Here is a 16,167-nt window from a genome sequence, read left to right as displayed (position 1 = left end):
ATTATTTACACACACACACACACACACTTTTTACATGAAAGAGCCGATTTAAAAAAAAAAAAAAGGCCTAGTGAGAAATGATATATTAAAAAGTAAAGTAAAACACTAATCATAATGAACCAATTAACATATAAAAAAGATATTAAACAAGTTATGACCATGTCCTTCTTTCCATGTTATTCAGTGATGCAGAAATTAGCAGGTGTCATCTAGGGTTTTGGAAACTAGGAGAGAAGCAGATCAGTTTTATGCTATGATTTATGAGACATGCATGGGTGGATCATATGATAGAGCAGTTCCTATTGAAAACTGGAGTGCAAGCTTTTTTCCAGGCCGCCTTCAGCTTCAATGTCTCATTTAAGTTCCCTGTATTATTATATCATCAACCAGTGTCATATTTTGTTAACAGTCTTTTTTTTTGTGACAGGGAAGAAAAATCACTTCAGGTGCCAATCACCTATGATGAACCAGACCCAGGTAAAAATTGTTCATAGTTTTCATTGTGTAATAGGTATTGGGGTAGTAACTTGTGCTTGTACACTTCTTTGTTATAATCTTGGTTTGTTACATAAAATCTGGAAGCATTTCAATTTGAAGTTATGTTCTTAAATATCTATGTTAGTCAAATATTGCAACTGGCATTCTCTCTCTCTCTCTCTCTCTCTCTCTCTCTCTCTCTCTCTCTCTCTCTCTCTGTGTGTGTGTGTGTGTGTGTGTGTGTGTGTGTGTGTGTGTGTGTGTGCGTGTGTGTTCCAGTAATGTAATCTTTGCAGCAAATATTTATTTTGAAGCTGCAGAAAAACCAGATGACGCAGATGTAAGACCTACGGGGGATGCACAGGAAGAAAAAGCTGAGGGTATGGAAATGAAGGCTGTTGTTGATGTACCACATTTTACAGAAAGGTACCAAGTATGACAGAATATGTTTCTTGAAAGTAAAGATTAATAGCTTTGCAAATTCTCCCACCAGGATCACACAGTTTTTAATTGCTAAGCACTCATTATGTACGTAAGATACCTGAAGTTTTTAAGTGCAGTAGTGTTTGATATTAAAATAATATATACTACTTGAAATAAAGTGATAAGCCAAAATAAGTATTTGTATTGACCTGACACTGCTGTAACATATTCGTTGCTGCCAAAAATGAATTCCTACGTGATACTTCAATTTATTTATGTGCTGATCCATTTTCTTGTAACTCTTCTAGTGGTGTGCTATGGTACTGCACACAATTGCAATGTATACCAGAGGTGCAGATATGTCCGGCAAAAATAAATAAATAAATTTTGTAACCTAGGCCTGTTCAACCTGTGGAGTGGCCGGGGCCAATGAAGAATGAGGCATTTGGCCCACAGCCCGAGGAGGAGTCCTGTGCCCTTTCTGGGATGCAACTGGTTCCCTGGCATGCTATGTGTTGATCTTTGGTGCAAATCATAAAGACACAGTGACCATACTGGCTGAGTACAATTGCAGCGATCCAATGAGGACCATGTCCAAACGTCCTGGCCCAGACTGAGGTGCTGGGTGTGAATGTTGACAAAACCTGTGCCTGTAGTGGAAGCTGCCCAGCAGCAAGAGGTTGGACAGTGTCTGTGGCTGATGGCTGTACAGAAGCTTGGTGGGACTCTTGGCTCCAGTTGGGATTGTTCTGTAGGAGATTTATTTAGTATGAGAGCCTCCTTAACTGGGAAACATTCTTACAGGCCACTACACCTCACTGTTCAACTGCAGATGCAAGGGAAGCACTGTGACATGACAAATGCCACTGTGTGTACAAAAGTCCATTGTTCAGAACCAGGTTGCAAGGTAAGCCTTCTGTGGAGAATATCTTTGACACGGACTTGACAATTACATCTGCTGTCATAGACGGACAATACATTATATAAGGAAAATGAGAGAAAGCATTAATTGCCAATAATCAGCAAGTGTTCAAAAAAGGACCAGCAAAATCAGTGTTTACTCTTTCCCAAGGGTGTGTAGGGGCCGACCATGGTGAATAAAGAGTGTAGCATGCTGCGACAAGGTGTTCTGCCTTCCAATTGATGCCCAGCCAAAACACATGGCAGAACACCAACAGTTTAATGCAAGAGATCCCCAGTGACTGATGTAATAAGCAGAGTAGCTTCTGCTACAGAGCCACTGGAACCACAACACAGGGTGTAATTCCTTCTGTTGACAGTGGAATATCCCTGTCCAAGAGGGAGAGGCAGTGACACAGTGCATAAAAATTCAAAGCAGTTCTGATGGCTGGCACAACAGACAGTTGTGCCAGCCATGTTGCATCGTGTGCATGGCCTGCTGGAGCACCAGGTCTGCTGCCACAGCAGAGGCAATACAGGATCTGGCGATAGGGAAGCCATCCACCTCGCCTCTCTATTCAGTTGAAAGCAAAGCAGTTTCTCCTTATTGAACGAGAGGTCAGGACCCATGGATAGCTGGTACAGAGTATCTGCATTAGCATGTTGTGGCATGGGTTGTACTGGGACAAGAACACTGACGATGATGATTGGCTTTGGCTAGTAAGGATTCAATAGGCTAAACAAGAAAACCAAGGGCTTATGGTCAGTAATTAAATTTTGTGCCATACGAGAACACATGAAATTTTTTTGAGACATGGACAAAAGCAAGAGGTTCTTTTTACAATTGAGAATAATGTTGCTGAGCCAAGTTGAATGCTTTTGATGCAAAAGCAGTAGACTATGTGGAGCCATCTGAATGGCAACAGACCAGGACCACCCCACCTTCTACACACGTGTGTCTGTGGCCAGGACCAGATGCTTGCTGGGTTGAAATATTGCAAAATAGGATGCAGAGTGAAGACAATCCTTAAGCTGCACAAAAGCATGGTCACAGGTTGCTGACAAAACAACAGGAGCACTTTTCCAAAGCAACAGGTGGAAGGGATGGGTGATAGTAGCTGCTCTGGGAATGTGATAGTGTGTCACTGTGGCAAAGAATGCCTGAAGTTCTTGTAGACCAGGTGGATAGGGCAAAGCTATAATGTTGACGATATTTTGTTCCAAGCAGTGCATGCCTTGCCAGGAAATTTCGTGACCCAAATAAACAATGTAAGGCTAGAAAAAATGAGACTGAGATTACGTTCTAGGCCTGCATCCTTCAGAATAATAAACAAAGAAAGGAGGTTATGTGGGTGATTCTCCTCTGTAGCACCTGTCATGACAGTATCATCAAGATATTTAATGCAATTAGAGAGATCCATCGTAACGTGTTTTGAAACACATTGAAAGATTGCAGGCGCTCCAGCAACCCAAAACATTACCCATTGATACTGATAGAGGCAGATAGAAGCAACTGTTTTGATGCCTTGGCCAGTTGAATCTGAATGTAGGATTTGGCAAAGTAAGTTTTCAAAAAGAATTGGCCTTCAGCCAATTTTATGAGCAACTCTTCCAGGTGAGGCAGGGGATAAGTGACTATGACTGCATGTGCATTAATAGTGACCTTCAAGTCGCCACAGTGCCAAATATGACTGGACAGCTTCATTGTGTCGCTAAGAAAAATTCAGTCTAACCACTCTCAATGATGTTAAGCCTTAACTATATGAAGATATTATCCGTTTTTTCGGACATGTGAAGTAGATTTAATCTGGACATGTCCAAAAGAACAGATACCATCAGTGACTTGGTAAGATTGTTTGCCGCGAATAATGAGTGTAATGGGCAGGGGCACTACGAATGCAGTGTGTGGATATTAAGTTGGGAATGTGGGTCTTACGGAGAGCATGCAAGGGATAAGTCCCTGCAGTTGCACTAAAATCTGTGCCCTTGGTGGCTCAGATGGAGAGTGTCTGCCATGTAAGCAGGAGATCCCGGGTTTGAGCCCCCATCGGGGCACACATTTTCAGCTGTCCCCTTGTGGCCATCTCAGGTAGTTGTGGGTGCATTGTTTGAATGTCAGTGTCCACTATGGTTGCCATAGTGCCCCAACTTATGTCAGCTGTGGGCAGTATGTGTAGAAACCAGTGGGTTACTACATGTGAAACATAAGAAATAAGCATAGTTATTTCAAGCAGAGAACCAAACTTAAAGTGATAGACCCCAGTCCATGTATTAATGGCTCAGTGTTCTACAACAAAATACCAGAATCCCTAAGATCATATACTCTGGGCTCTTTTAGAGCAGAATTAAAATCATTACTTATAAATAAATGTCTGTATATACTGAAAGAATTCTAAGAATGTTATAGTCCCAGCTAATAAGATGTAAGTTCTTTTAAAAAAACAGTAACAGTAGCATATGAAGTAACTGGTTTTAGATAGCAGAAACCGTAAGTTAGAGGATGGTATTAACATTTGTCACTGAGCATTAACACAATTACCTTATCATGCAGGCTGTAATTGGTCAAAATAGCTGTATTTATATAAACAGTAATAAGTATTGAACTTTGTACATTAATACAATGTTTAAAAAAGTCATAATTTAATGACCTCATAAGGAATAAGTGTAAATAAATGAACATTGCATTTGGAAGATCTTTACTTGCCTCAAGACATGAAATTCAATTTTTTTTAATTTAAGAAAGAACAGTAGCTTTCATAGTAGATTTAATCTGGTTTTGATTTTAATTTGTATGGTCATTTTCTTTTTCTGTGTCTCAGTTGTGTTATGTCTGCACATCATTTGTTGACATTAACTGCCTTATCATTTGTTACCCATAGATCTTTGTTTATGAAAGGTTAATCCATTTTTTTCTTCACATCAGCTAGTGTTGCATGTTTCATTGTTCTTCACACAGCATATGATATTTCCTGCTTCAGATAGCATTTACCATTTTTCTAGATTCAACTTGCACTCCAAGACTCCAGTACTCAATTCAGAGTAAAGCAAAAGACAGGTGGCAACCAGGTAGTAGTTCTTTAATGAGACTCTGGGTTGTTGATTTTCAGCTCTCTTTTTTCTGGCTTTCTTCCATAGATGTTGTTCATGTTAACAAAGTGAGACATGCCTGGAGCCTAGATTTAGCGGATCAGCAGCATAAGGAAGATGTGTTGGTCTGTCATTTTCTTTCTGTATGTGTCTGTGGTAACTTCTGTCCTTATATTTTGTATGATATAGCAGTACCTGTGTTGGTCAGAAGTACAATGCGATTTTCCTTAGGAAATGCATACATATCAGAAGGAACAGGCACTGTGGCAATTACAGCCGTTTATAAAATACTTGAAATGTATTTGCAGTTGTGATAAGGATAACTGTATGATGGAATGACGACAATGAACATTTGCCAGACCAGGCCTTGAACCCAGATTTCCTGCTTATCATGAGCAGTAACTCTAACATTAGGCTATCCAAACATGCTTCACGGCCAGACTGACTTTTGATACAATGTCAGCCATATGTCTGCAACCTGCACTGGTAAATCCATTATGTATATTTCTGTACAGAACATACATTTTAACTGAAAGTCATTTACCCACTGTCAGTGGATAAATTTGATATTGCAGTGCCTGTGTTGTTCAGAAGTACAATACAATATTCCTTTGGACATGCATGCATGTCAAAAGGAATAGGCATTGTGGTGACTACAGCCACTATGAAATACATGAGACATATCTGAAGTTGTGAAGTACAAAGCATGCATGCATGTTTGAAGGATCATTGCATTGTACTTTTAAACAACACAAGCATAGCAATATTGCATTTATCTACCGATGCTGGGCAAGCAACTTTCAATTAAACTGTCTCCCCAGAATGGGAATATATATTATGGATGCATAGTGCAGACTGTAGACACATGGTTGATGACATATGGAAGTTTGAGTCAGGCCATGAGGCATGCTTGAATAGCCTAATGTTAACACAACTGTTTCCAATAAGCAGAAAATCCAGGTTCGAGTGTGATGGTAAAGCAGCTGCTCATGATAAGTGGGAAATCTGAGTTCAAGTCCTGGACCTGAACAAATTACACTATACAGCTGATAATCATCCATTTTACCAACTAAGAATACATTTCATGTATTATATGTTGTGGTGTATTGGAAGTGAAAGGATACAGGTGGTGGACTGATGTTGGTTGGAGGCTTCCAATAATGAAATTTGATTGAGGTGAGGAAGTTGTTTTTAGCATAAGGTGCTTTCTGTCTTACAGTTATTCCACAGTTTAAAAAAAAAAATATGGCTCCTTAGGTCACAGTATGTATTATATACAAGGGTGGTTTGAAAAGTTCTTGGGACAGAATAGAAAAAAAAGTATATATATATGAAGTCTTCATGGGTTATCAGCTGAGTAGCATCATCTTCTCGTAGCAATGTTTTGATGTAATGTGTCTCCATCATCTTCAGGCAAAGCGTCGGGATATCATCAGTCGCGGGCTGATATCGCTGCTAGACCGCTCTCCGCTTCCTGCCGCCGGCCAATCACGTACCCGCGGAATTGCCCGATGTGCGTGGAGAAGCTGGGGCTGGGGGAGGGAGGCGGGGTGACACGTGTGCAGGGTTCATGTCTCGGCATCCATCTCTGTCTGCTCCATCTGTGGCCCTTGGTGGAACGGCATGTCTTTTCCGATTTTCCAGATTGCAGGTTCCCAGGCTGAGCTGAGATGGTAGCTACTGTTGCAGTTGATTAGGTTGTCATGTAACCGTATTTCTATGGACTCTTTGATTACTGAGACCAAAAATCCGTTTGTACTGCATATTTCCTTTGTGTCCTCCAAATCAAAGGTAGCTTCTCGTCAATACTATGTTCTGCCACAAAAGATTTGTTGGTCTGACCCAAGCGTACATGCCTGACTTGTTCATTGTGACGCTGTGGGATGCAATGAACACATCAGGCATGTATGCTTGGGTCAGACCAACAAATCTGTTGTGGCAGAACATAGTATTGACGAGAAGCTACCATTGATTTGGAGGACACAAAGAAAATATGCAGTACAAACGGATTTTGGGACTCAGTAGTCAAAGAGTCCATTGAAATACGGTTACATGACAACCTAATCAACCCTGACAGTGGCTACCATCTCAGTGCAGCCTGCTAGCCTGCAATCAGGAAAATCAGAGAAGAACTTTCCATTCCTCCAAGGGCCACGGACAGAGCAGACAGAGACGGACGCCAGGACACGAACCCCACACACGCCTGCCCTCCCACCACCGGCCACTCCAGGTGCATCGGGTGATTCCACGGGCATGTGATTGGCTGGCAGCGGGAAGCAGAGAGCGATCCAGCAGAGATATCAGTTCATGACCGACGATATCCCGACACTTCGCCTGAAGATGATTCCATCGAAACGTTGCTTCGAGAGGACGATGCTACTCGGCTGCCAACCCGTGAAGACTTCCTGTATGAAATTCGCTGAGAAAGCCTGAACTCACATAGAAAAAAAGTACTTTCATCACTCAAACATTTTTTTTTTATTTTGTCAATGTAGTCTCCTTGTAGATTAATACCCTTGGTCCAACAATGTTCCAGTGTCTTGATCCCATCTCAAATATAGTTTGACTCCAGGCCTGCAATTTAGTTGGCAGCTCCAGCTATCAATTCTTCATTTTGAATGTAAACTCCTTGTGTTCCAAATAGAATTAAAATTTCTCTAGGGCAAAAAGTACAGTAAGAGCCAACTCGTAGATTAATACCTAGCCTCAGCTGGAGACAGGACCTCGGTGCGTATGCGACTGGGCAATTATCACCATCCTGCTCCTGCAGCAGTTGGTCCATGGTTGCAGTCTGAACAATGAATAGTCACTCAAAGTCAAGAACCACCAAGACAGGGGTGTTACCAAATGCTTACTCCAAGGCATTGGAAGCAGCTTGTTCAAGCGAACAGCAAATTTCCTAAGGTGCTCATACCAACAAAATGGGCTATTCCCTTCCCGGTCTTGGGTGTTCTGAAACTATGGATGATGCAGGTGTGTGAGTGATCAATCTTAATGCCAACAGCAGAAACTAGGTGAACTAAGAAAGAAATTTAGAGGGCTTGACAGTGAGTCTAGCCTCACGTAACCTCGTCAAGAGTTGCTGCGGGTGTTCAAAGTGTTCAGAGAATGACCTATTATAGATGATCACATTATCAAGATAGTTATAGAATCTAGGAGCTTGGAGAAAACAGTGGCTGTTTGGGATAACCCAGATGACATTCTGTTAAATTCATACAAATTCCAGTCAGTCAAAAAAGCGGTCACTGTATTCGCAAGGTCTGCAAGCAGGATCTGGTAATATGTGGGATTGCAATCAAGCAGAGTAAAATACTGTGCCCCCACAAATCAGGTAAAATGATGGTCTAAATTGGACGGGGGACTGACTGCAAAATGACCTCGTGGTGTAAAGCATGATAGTCCTCAGCTGCTCTATAGCCTGAGGATAGTCCTCAGCTGCCCTATAGCCTGACACATTCCCCTTAGTGACCAGGAAGATGGGAGAGATGTATGGCAAACTGGATGGCCGACTCACTCCATTGTCCAACGTATTCTCCACAAGTTGACAGAGGATCCACATCTTGAGAGGAGATAATATGTAAGGTGACAGCGGTATGGGAATCGCATCAGAAAGATGAATGTGGTACTTTATCTTATGGCTCACTCTTGAAATGCCTGTTAAAACATCAAGAAGTTTCTGCAAAATACAAAGCCAAGAGTGCACCTCAGTGGTTGATTAATTGGTGATATAAACCCTCCATACTTGGCACCTGGTAAGTTTCAGTACTCACACAACATAAATTTTTGCAGCAGACGGAATTTAAAATGAAATTGTCTGTCATGTAATCCAAGACTAAACATTAATTCTGAACAAAATCACAGCCCAGCAGCAGATTAGTGTTCAGACCTTTGACTACAATGAGATTGAGAGGCCAAGAGAAATCACCAGTTTTACAATAAACACTTAATAAACCAACTGAGCATAATGGCTGACCATTGAATGTCCTGCAAGCCTGAGTAATGGATCACAAGTCAGAAAACTTACACATAGGCCAGTGCCTTAATTACCAGTCATAATTTAATTAGGAAACTACAGCTTCCAAATATAGCAAGGCACAAGCCGGTTCATTGTTAAGAGAGGCTCAAAGAGAGGGAAGCTTATTACAAGCTCTGGGTAAGACGTGAGAAAAGTAATACCCTACCCTATTACAGCCTCAGTTGCTTACTGGCTTCTTCTGCTCAGTGTGACACTGATGAGCAAAATGTTCTGGCAAGCCACAGCAATACAAACTCCGCTTTCCCAAGCTAACATTCCTGGGTGGATCACCCCTTCAGTTAATTCATCAGACACCTCCATCTAACTGCACCTAGACAGTCCAAATCACCATGCGGAATTGGCCTCTCAGTGTACAAAACCCACAAGCGGTTCTTCAATTTCATGCCATACAAGATGTTGGCAATGACTTCCAATTACAAAAGCTGAATGTTGATGGCTTTGGCTGTAATGCGTATTTCATGTACATGTTCAATCTGTCTGTGCTCCTATACGCTATCAACCTTTCTCTTAAAATTTTCTCACACAACTTGCATAAGGAGCTATGTTCAGTCAAAACAACACTTGTCATCTCAGTTAAGGATCCCCAACACAATGGATACAAGAACTGACATATTATACCTAAGTAACCTTAAAAGTGGCCACCTGTTTTACCAAGATTATTGAGAACCACAAAAAAACTTATCATACTGTTGATGGAAATGTTTTCAGCGCCCTGGAACAATGTTAAAAAGGATTCAGTAATTTAGAAAAATGATCCACCACACCACCACCAACAGTCTCACGCCCAATGCTATGAGAGTAATCCGTATTTTTAAATAATAATGAAAATTTTTCTTGAGCTTCCCTAGCTTTCCACCCCACTCTAACATTCTCAGTCTTGATTTGTAATTGCAAAACATTACCCTCAAAATCGTGAACAGTTAATTACTACTGGGGATCACTAATAACAAGGCTCAAATGATTAATGCAGTGGATTCAGTGTGTAGTTTGAAATTACACTGTGTATACCTACATGCACTAGGGATTGCCGCCTTCTAAAAAAGAGATGTTCTGCTCAACACTCAAGGGACAAATGGTACAATTATTGAGAGCTGCAGTCACCTCATCAACAGCAGCCACAGTAACCTGCTGTAAAATGACAATGTGAACATGACCCATGCTTGATTTGATTCTTCAAGTCATGTAGACAGAGTGAACAGTGTACACAAGCCTTATTGTCCTGTTCACAATTGGAGACACAGTTCTTTATACTGACATGGACTTGCGAATACAAGTTTCCTTTTACTTTCTTTACATTTGGTGGTTTTGTGTTGTCATTTCCTGTCAAGAAAGAGGATTATAGACATTGTAAGCCATTAAGGCAGCGCAAAACTTTTTAAGCAGTTTATTTGAGTTGTTTAAATATCTTCCATTATGCCATTTATTCTGAAGCCAGATGGCGTATCCATTTGTTATGTATGAATTTTGTCATGCCAGATGTTTTATTCAGTAATGAGGTGTCTGTTCAAAAATAAGAATTTTCCTTTCCTAAATATTTTAGGAGTAAAGGAGACCATTCACAAATAATACAGGTGTGAGGCATCAACAAGCACACAAAAAATAATGTAAAAAACGTGAATTGATGGAAAAATCCTATAATGAGCAAGAGAACACACACACACACACACACACACACACACACACACACACACACACACACACACACACACACCTATATTGTGCCTGCACAACGTAGGTGTGTGTGTGTGTGTGTGTGGGTGTGTGTGTGTGTGTGTGTGTGTGTGTGACAGAGAGAAAGAGAGAGAGAGAGTGCACATGTTCTCTGGCTTGCTCAAGGATTCATGTGAAAGTAGCAATTTTTCATTCATTTTTGTCTACCTGTCAAGGACGCTATGCTAGTATTATTCACTGAGTGATCTATTTTGCATCAGTGACTGATCTCCTATGCACCTAAATTATTTACATTCTACCAGAACTTCCCTTACCATAATTTTCCTATCCTGTCATGTGTCTATGCCTGTATGTAAATCATAATTTGTACATGAGACTTCCCCACTTAAATTCTGTGTTTTATATCTTGCTTCAAAATTGAGGAACATAGTATACAATGATTTGTCTTTATTTCTCTCAGACAGAAAGAAGTGTCTGATCTTTTGGAGAGATTATGTTTAATTGTAGGGTGTTGTGATGAAGCATACTCATTTGATGACTTATGTTCACTGTCCACTGCTAAATCAACAGCAGCTTCTGTTTTCTTCCATCTGTCAGGTAAGTAGATAGCATTCCAGTTAATTATGTAGATAAACATAATTTAATAAGAAAACACAAGAAATAAAATGTGTTACAATGTTAGCGCCATAACACATCCAAATATTCAGAATGTGAATTGATTTTGTTGAATACAACATTCCATTACAAACCATACTAGTATTTATCTGAATTGAGGTTAGTAAATTAACTAACATCCACTGGTAACAGCAGAGCACAATCACTTTTTTCCCAGTTCAGTGTTTCATGGATCATTTGCACACTTTCTATGTAAAAAATGTGGAATGAATCAGTTTACAGGCTACATATGTTTACACAATTTTTTTGATGTGTATGGTACATGTTAGCCATTACAGATACATATATATACAAAAAAAATTTGTGTGTGTGAGTTCATGCTAGACATTACAGAAGCACAATGACATAAAATTAATGAAAAGAAACATTTTAGTCTTTGACACAACAAATGTTACTATGCTTAAAGGTAAAGTAGTAGCTCCAATTAAAAATTCAATTGTAGAATAGAAGGAGTTGTTCAGAAGAAGCTATTTCAGATGATTTTTCAGAGTGAAATATTCACCCTGTTGTGGAGTGTGCACTGGTATGAAATGTTATAGCAGATTAAAACTGTATGTAGCACTGGGACTTTTTTTTTTAATTAAATTTTTGTTCGGTATTGTTCTTTCTGTTTGTTCAGGGTGGACGTCCCATCACACTTGTTTAAGATCATCAATGACCCATTAACTAAGCTTTTTTAATACAAAGGGCAGCTGGCTACTGTGCCGGTATTTTAAAATGAAATGAGCATATGGCGTCGTTGGCCGTGAGGCCCCATCCAGGAAAGTTCGGCTGCCAAGTGCAAGTCTTATTTCAGTCAACGCCACACTGGGCGACTTGCCACACTCCGTAAACAAAATCAGATGGATGAATAGAAACTTAAAGCCAAATTGTATGAGATGTGAGAAGTGGAAAACCAGTGAGGCTATATTACACTCCTGGAAATTGAAATAAGAACAACGTGAATTCATTGTCCCAGGAAGGGAAAACTTTATTGACACATTCCTGGGGTCAGATAAATCACATGATCACACTGACAGAACCACAGGCACATAGACACAGGCAACAGAGCATGCACAATGTTGGCACTAGTACAGTGTATATCCACCTTTCACAGCAATGCAGGCTGCTATTCTCCCATGGAGACGATCATAGAGATGCTGGATGTAGTCCTGTGGAACGGCTTGCCATGCCATTTCCACCTGGCGCCTCAGTTGGACCAGCGTTCGTGCTGGACGTGCAGACCGCGTGAGACGACGCTTCATCCAGTCCCAAACATGCTCAATGGGGGACAGATCTGGAGATCTTGCTGGTCAGGGTAGTTGACTTACACCTTCTAGAGCACGTTGAGTGGCACGGGATACATGCGGACGTGCATTGTCCTGTTGGAACAGCAAGTTCCCTTGCCGGTCTAGGAATGGTAGAACGATGGGTTCGATGACGGTTTGGATGTACCGTGCACTATTCAGTGTCCCCTCGACGATCACCAGAGGTGTACGGCCAGTGTAGGAGATCGCTCCCTACACCATGATGCTGGGTGTTGGCCCTGTGTGTCTCGGTCGTATGCAGTCCTGATTGTGGCGCTCACCTGCACGGCACCCTACATGCATACGACCATCATTGGCACCAAGGCAGAAGCGACTCTCATCGCTGAAGACGACACGTCTCCTTTCGTCCCTCCATTCATGCCTGTCGCGACACCACTGGAGGCGGGCTGCACGATGTTGGGGCGTGAGCGGAAGACGGCCTAACGGTGTGCGGGACTGTAGCCCAGCTTCATGGAGATGGTTGCGAATGGTCCTCGCCTATACCCCAGGAGCAACAGTGTTCCTAATTTGCTGGGAAGTGGCGGTGCGGTCCCCTACGTCACTGCGTAGGATCCTACGGTCTTGGCGTGCATCCGTGCATCGCTGCGGTCCGGTCCCAAGTCGACGGGCACGTGCACCTTCCGCCGACCACTGGCGACAACATCGATGTACTGTGGAGACCTCACGCCCCACATGTTGAGCAATTCGGTGGTACGTCCACCCGGCCTCCCGCATGCCTACTATACGCCCTCGCTCAAAGTCCATCAACTGCACATACGGTTCACGTCCACGCTGTCGCGACATGCTACCAGTGTTAAAGACTGCGATGGAGCTCTGTATGCCACGGCAAACTGGCTGACACTGACGGCGGCGGTGCAGAAATGCTGCGCAGCTAGCGCCATTTGACGCCCAACACCGCGGTTCCTGGTGTGTCCGCTGTGCCGTCCGTGTGATCATTGCTTTACAGCCCTCTCGCAGTGTCCAGTGCAAGTATGGTGGGTCTGACACACCGGTGTCAATGTGTTCTTTTTTCCATTTCCTGGAGTGTATAAAAAGTCATCCATTTTGGAAGCTGCCATCTTGGATGCAACTCTAAATTTTGAAACGTAAAATAGAGAGTGTCATTACACATATCAGACAGATGGAGAATTATAAGACAAAAACAATGGTGCATTTCATTTGAACATAACTTTATTCATTCATGAGTTATGACTGACATTTCTTTCTTCAAGTGACTTGAAAACTGATTGTGTTAACACAAGATGAATGCATTGAAATATTCTCGTGTGAGTAGAAGGGAGCACCCATGTTATTGTAGAGGATTTTACTCAATTCATTTCAGATAGACCACCCATTATCCACAGTGTGGTGGTGAAACTTTCTACAGAATTTTGTGAAACTGGTCTGTCAGAAGCAAACTGTTAGCTGGCAATCGAAAATGACTGCAGATGAAGCAAAATTGACTTGTGTACTGGCATTGTTCAGTAGTAGTCCAGAATGCAGAAATTCCCACATCTTGAGGACACTAGGGTCAGCTGTACATCATTAATTGGAATTCTGGCCATGCATGAATTTCACCCTTACAAACTAATAATGTTAACACGCACTGAGAATGACTTAGACATTCGGGCTCAACTTGCAGAGTGGGTGACATGCAAGCTAGAAAGAAGGAAGGAACATTAGGAATTAAGATCCTATCTGCAATGAGGTCATTACACGCAGAGCACAAGCATAGATTGTTTCAAGGATGGCAAAGAAAATAGGCCATGTCCTTTTGAAGGAACCATCCTGGCATCTGATTGGAGTGATTAAGGGAAATTATGGAAAACCTATATCAGGATTGTCAGATGCAGATTTGAACTGTCATCCTCCCAATTGTGAATTCAGTGTGCTAACCACCTTGCTTGGTGCAAACTGGAAGGAAACTTTTGCTTCCTCGCTGACTTATTGTTTACAGGTGAAGCTAATATCTCTGTGAATAGAGAGGTCAGAGTCACAGATACTGACTAGATATCAACACTCACTTGATGGATTCATTGAAGGTAGTTGGCTCCACAAAAGTGATGGTTTGGTGTGGAGTATGATCTTGAATTGTTGGGCCCTTCCTCATCCAATGTACACTAAAAGCTGCAGTACTTAGACAAAGAAGTTTTGCCATGACTGCTGACTGAAAACAGAACATTTCCAACTAACTTTCAGCTAGCTATCTAGGCATACTTGGATGTATAGTTCCTCTAGAGATGGATAAGTCATAGGGGTCCTGTGAAGTGACTTGCCATGTGCCCTGTATTTCAAGTCCATTATATTTCTGTATGTTGGGACATGTGAGGGTAATTGCATACACGGTGACGATTTAAGAATCTTATGCACCTCAAAAAGTCGATTGTTGATGCTTGCATTTGCATTCCCATACATCCCTTGTTTAAACTCCATGAGAAATGGATGAAGCAAATAACAACAACCTTACAACATGCTGGAAAACATGATGAACACATCCTGTAGCATTTATGTGTTGTCACCAGCATTTGCCTTATTCTGTACAAAATGCAACATCATTTGAGAATGAATAAAATTATTCTCAAATAAAAGACATCATGTTTCCCCTTGTGCAACCTCTTTCCATTTGAAAATTGTGTTGCATCCAGGATGGTGGTTTCAAAAAAATGGATACAAAGTTGGTAACATGTCATCATAGATTTTTTCCCTCTTCCATCTCATACTTCCTTGCTTTAAATTTCCATTTATCCACCTGGTTTTGTTTTAGAAGAATGGTTCCACACCTACGGACCATTGTAGAGTTGTAACTATAACACCACTGGCTGCTATTAAATTAATAGTATACTAATAATGTTATTCCTGTGAAAAGATATTTCTTTGACTATGATCTTGCATAATGGAAAGATATTGGACTAATTTTATTTCCCTAAAGATTTCTATTGAAGGGAAGCAGTAGCAAGATAAACAGGAATCAAACCAAGGTTTTGTTAGTACTCAGGTAAACTGTAATTACATAAAAGGAAATGGTTGCCAGCCTAATTAGGCAAAGTTGTACCCAGTACTAGTATGGTTCATAAATAAAATTAGCTATTGGGGTTGACTTTACTTGATTCTGAACGTCTGTTTTGCTGTTAAGATATAAGACAGTAGCAAAATTTAGCAGTTAATGTACCAGTGATTTGACTTGAAATACATAGGTGGAGTATTAAAGTGTTTAGGCCACAACCGGCTCTTAATAACACTTAAGGTCTGTAAATTATATTAGGAAGCTATTGATAATTACAGGTAAATGGTTACCAACAATGGAGAACTACTGACTTGGACAAGATGTTCTTTTGTCGGTTTCATTATAGGAAATAACTGCTATTGAAATAGCTATAAAGTGAGTGTATCATTTTTACTGATTATTATTTGCATTCTCAAGGAATATTAACTTCCTTATCTGTTTAGCTGAGATGGAAGATGTGATACCTGACTCTGATAGAGCTTAAATATTTGTAGCCAGTTGTATATTCTAGATTGCACAATTTATTGACAACACAATATGGGAAACACTGTTAACTACATAACACATAAAATTGAAAATGCTATTGTTTCATTAAGAAGAATCGGTGA

This window comes from Schistocerca gregaria, chromosome X (genome assembly GCF_023897955.1).
Source record: "Schistocerca gregaria isolate iqSchGreg1 chromosome X, iqSchGreg1.2, whole genome shotgun sequence".
NCBI lineage: Eukaryota > Metazoa > Arthropoda > Insecta > Orthoptera > Acrididae > Schistocerca > Schistocerca gregaria.
The sequence above is the reverse complement of the archived record's forward strand: the minus strand, read 5'-3'. Positions refer to the sequence as shown.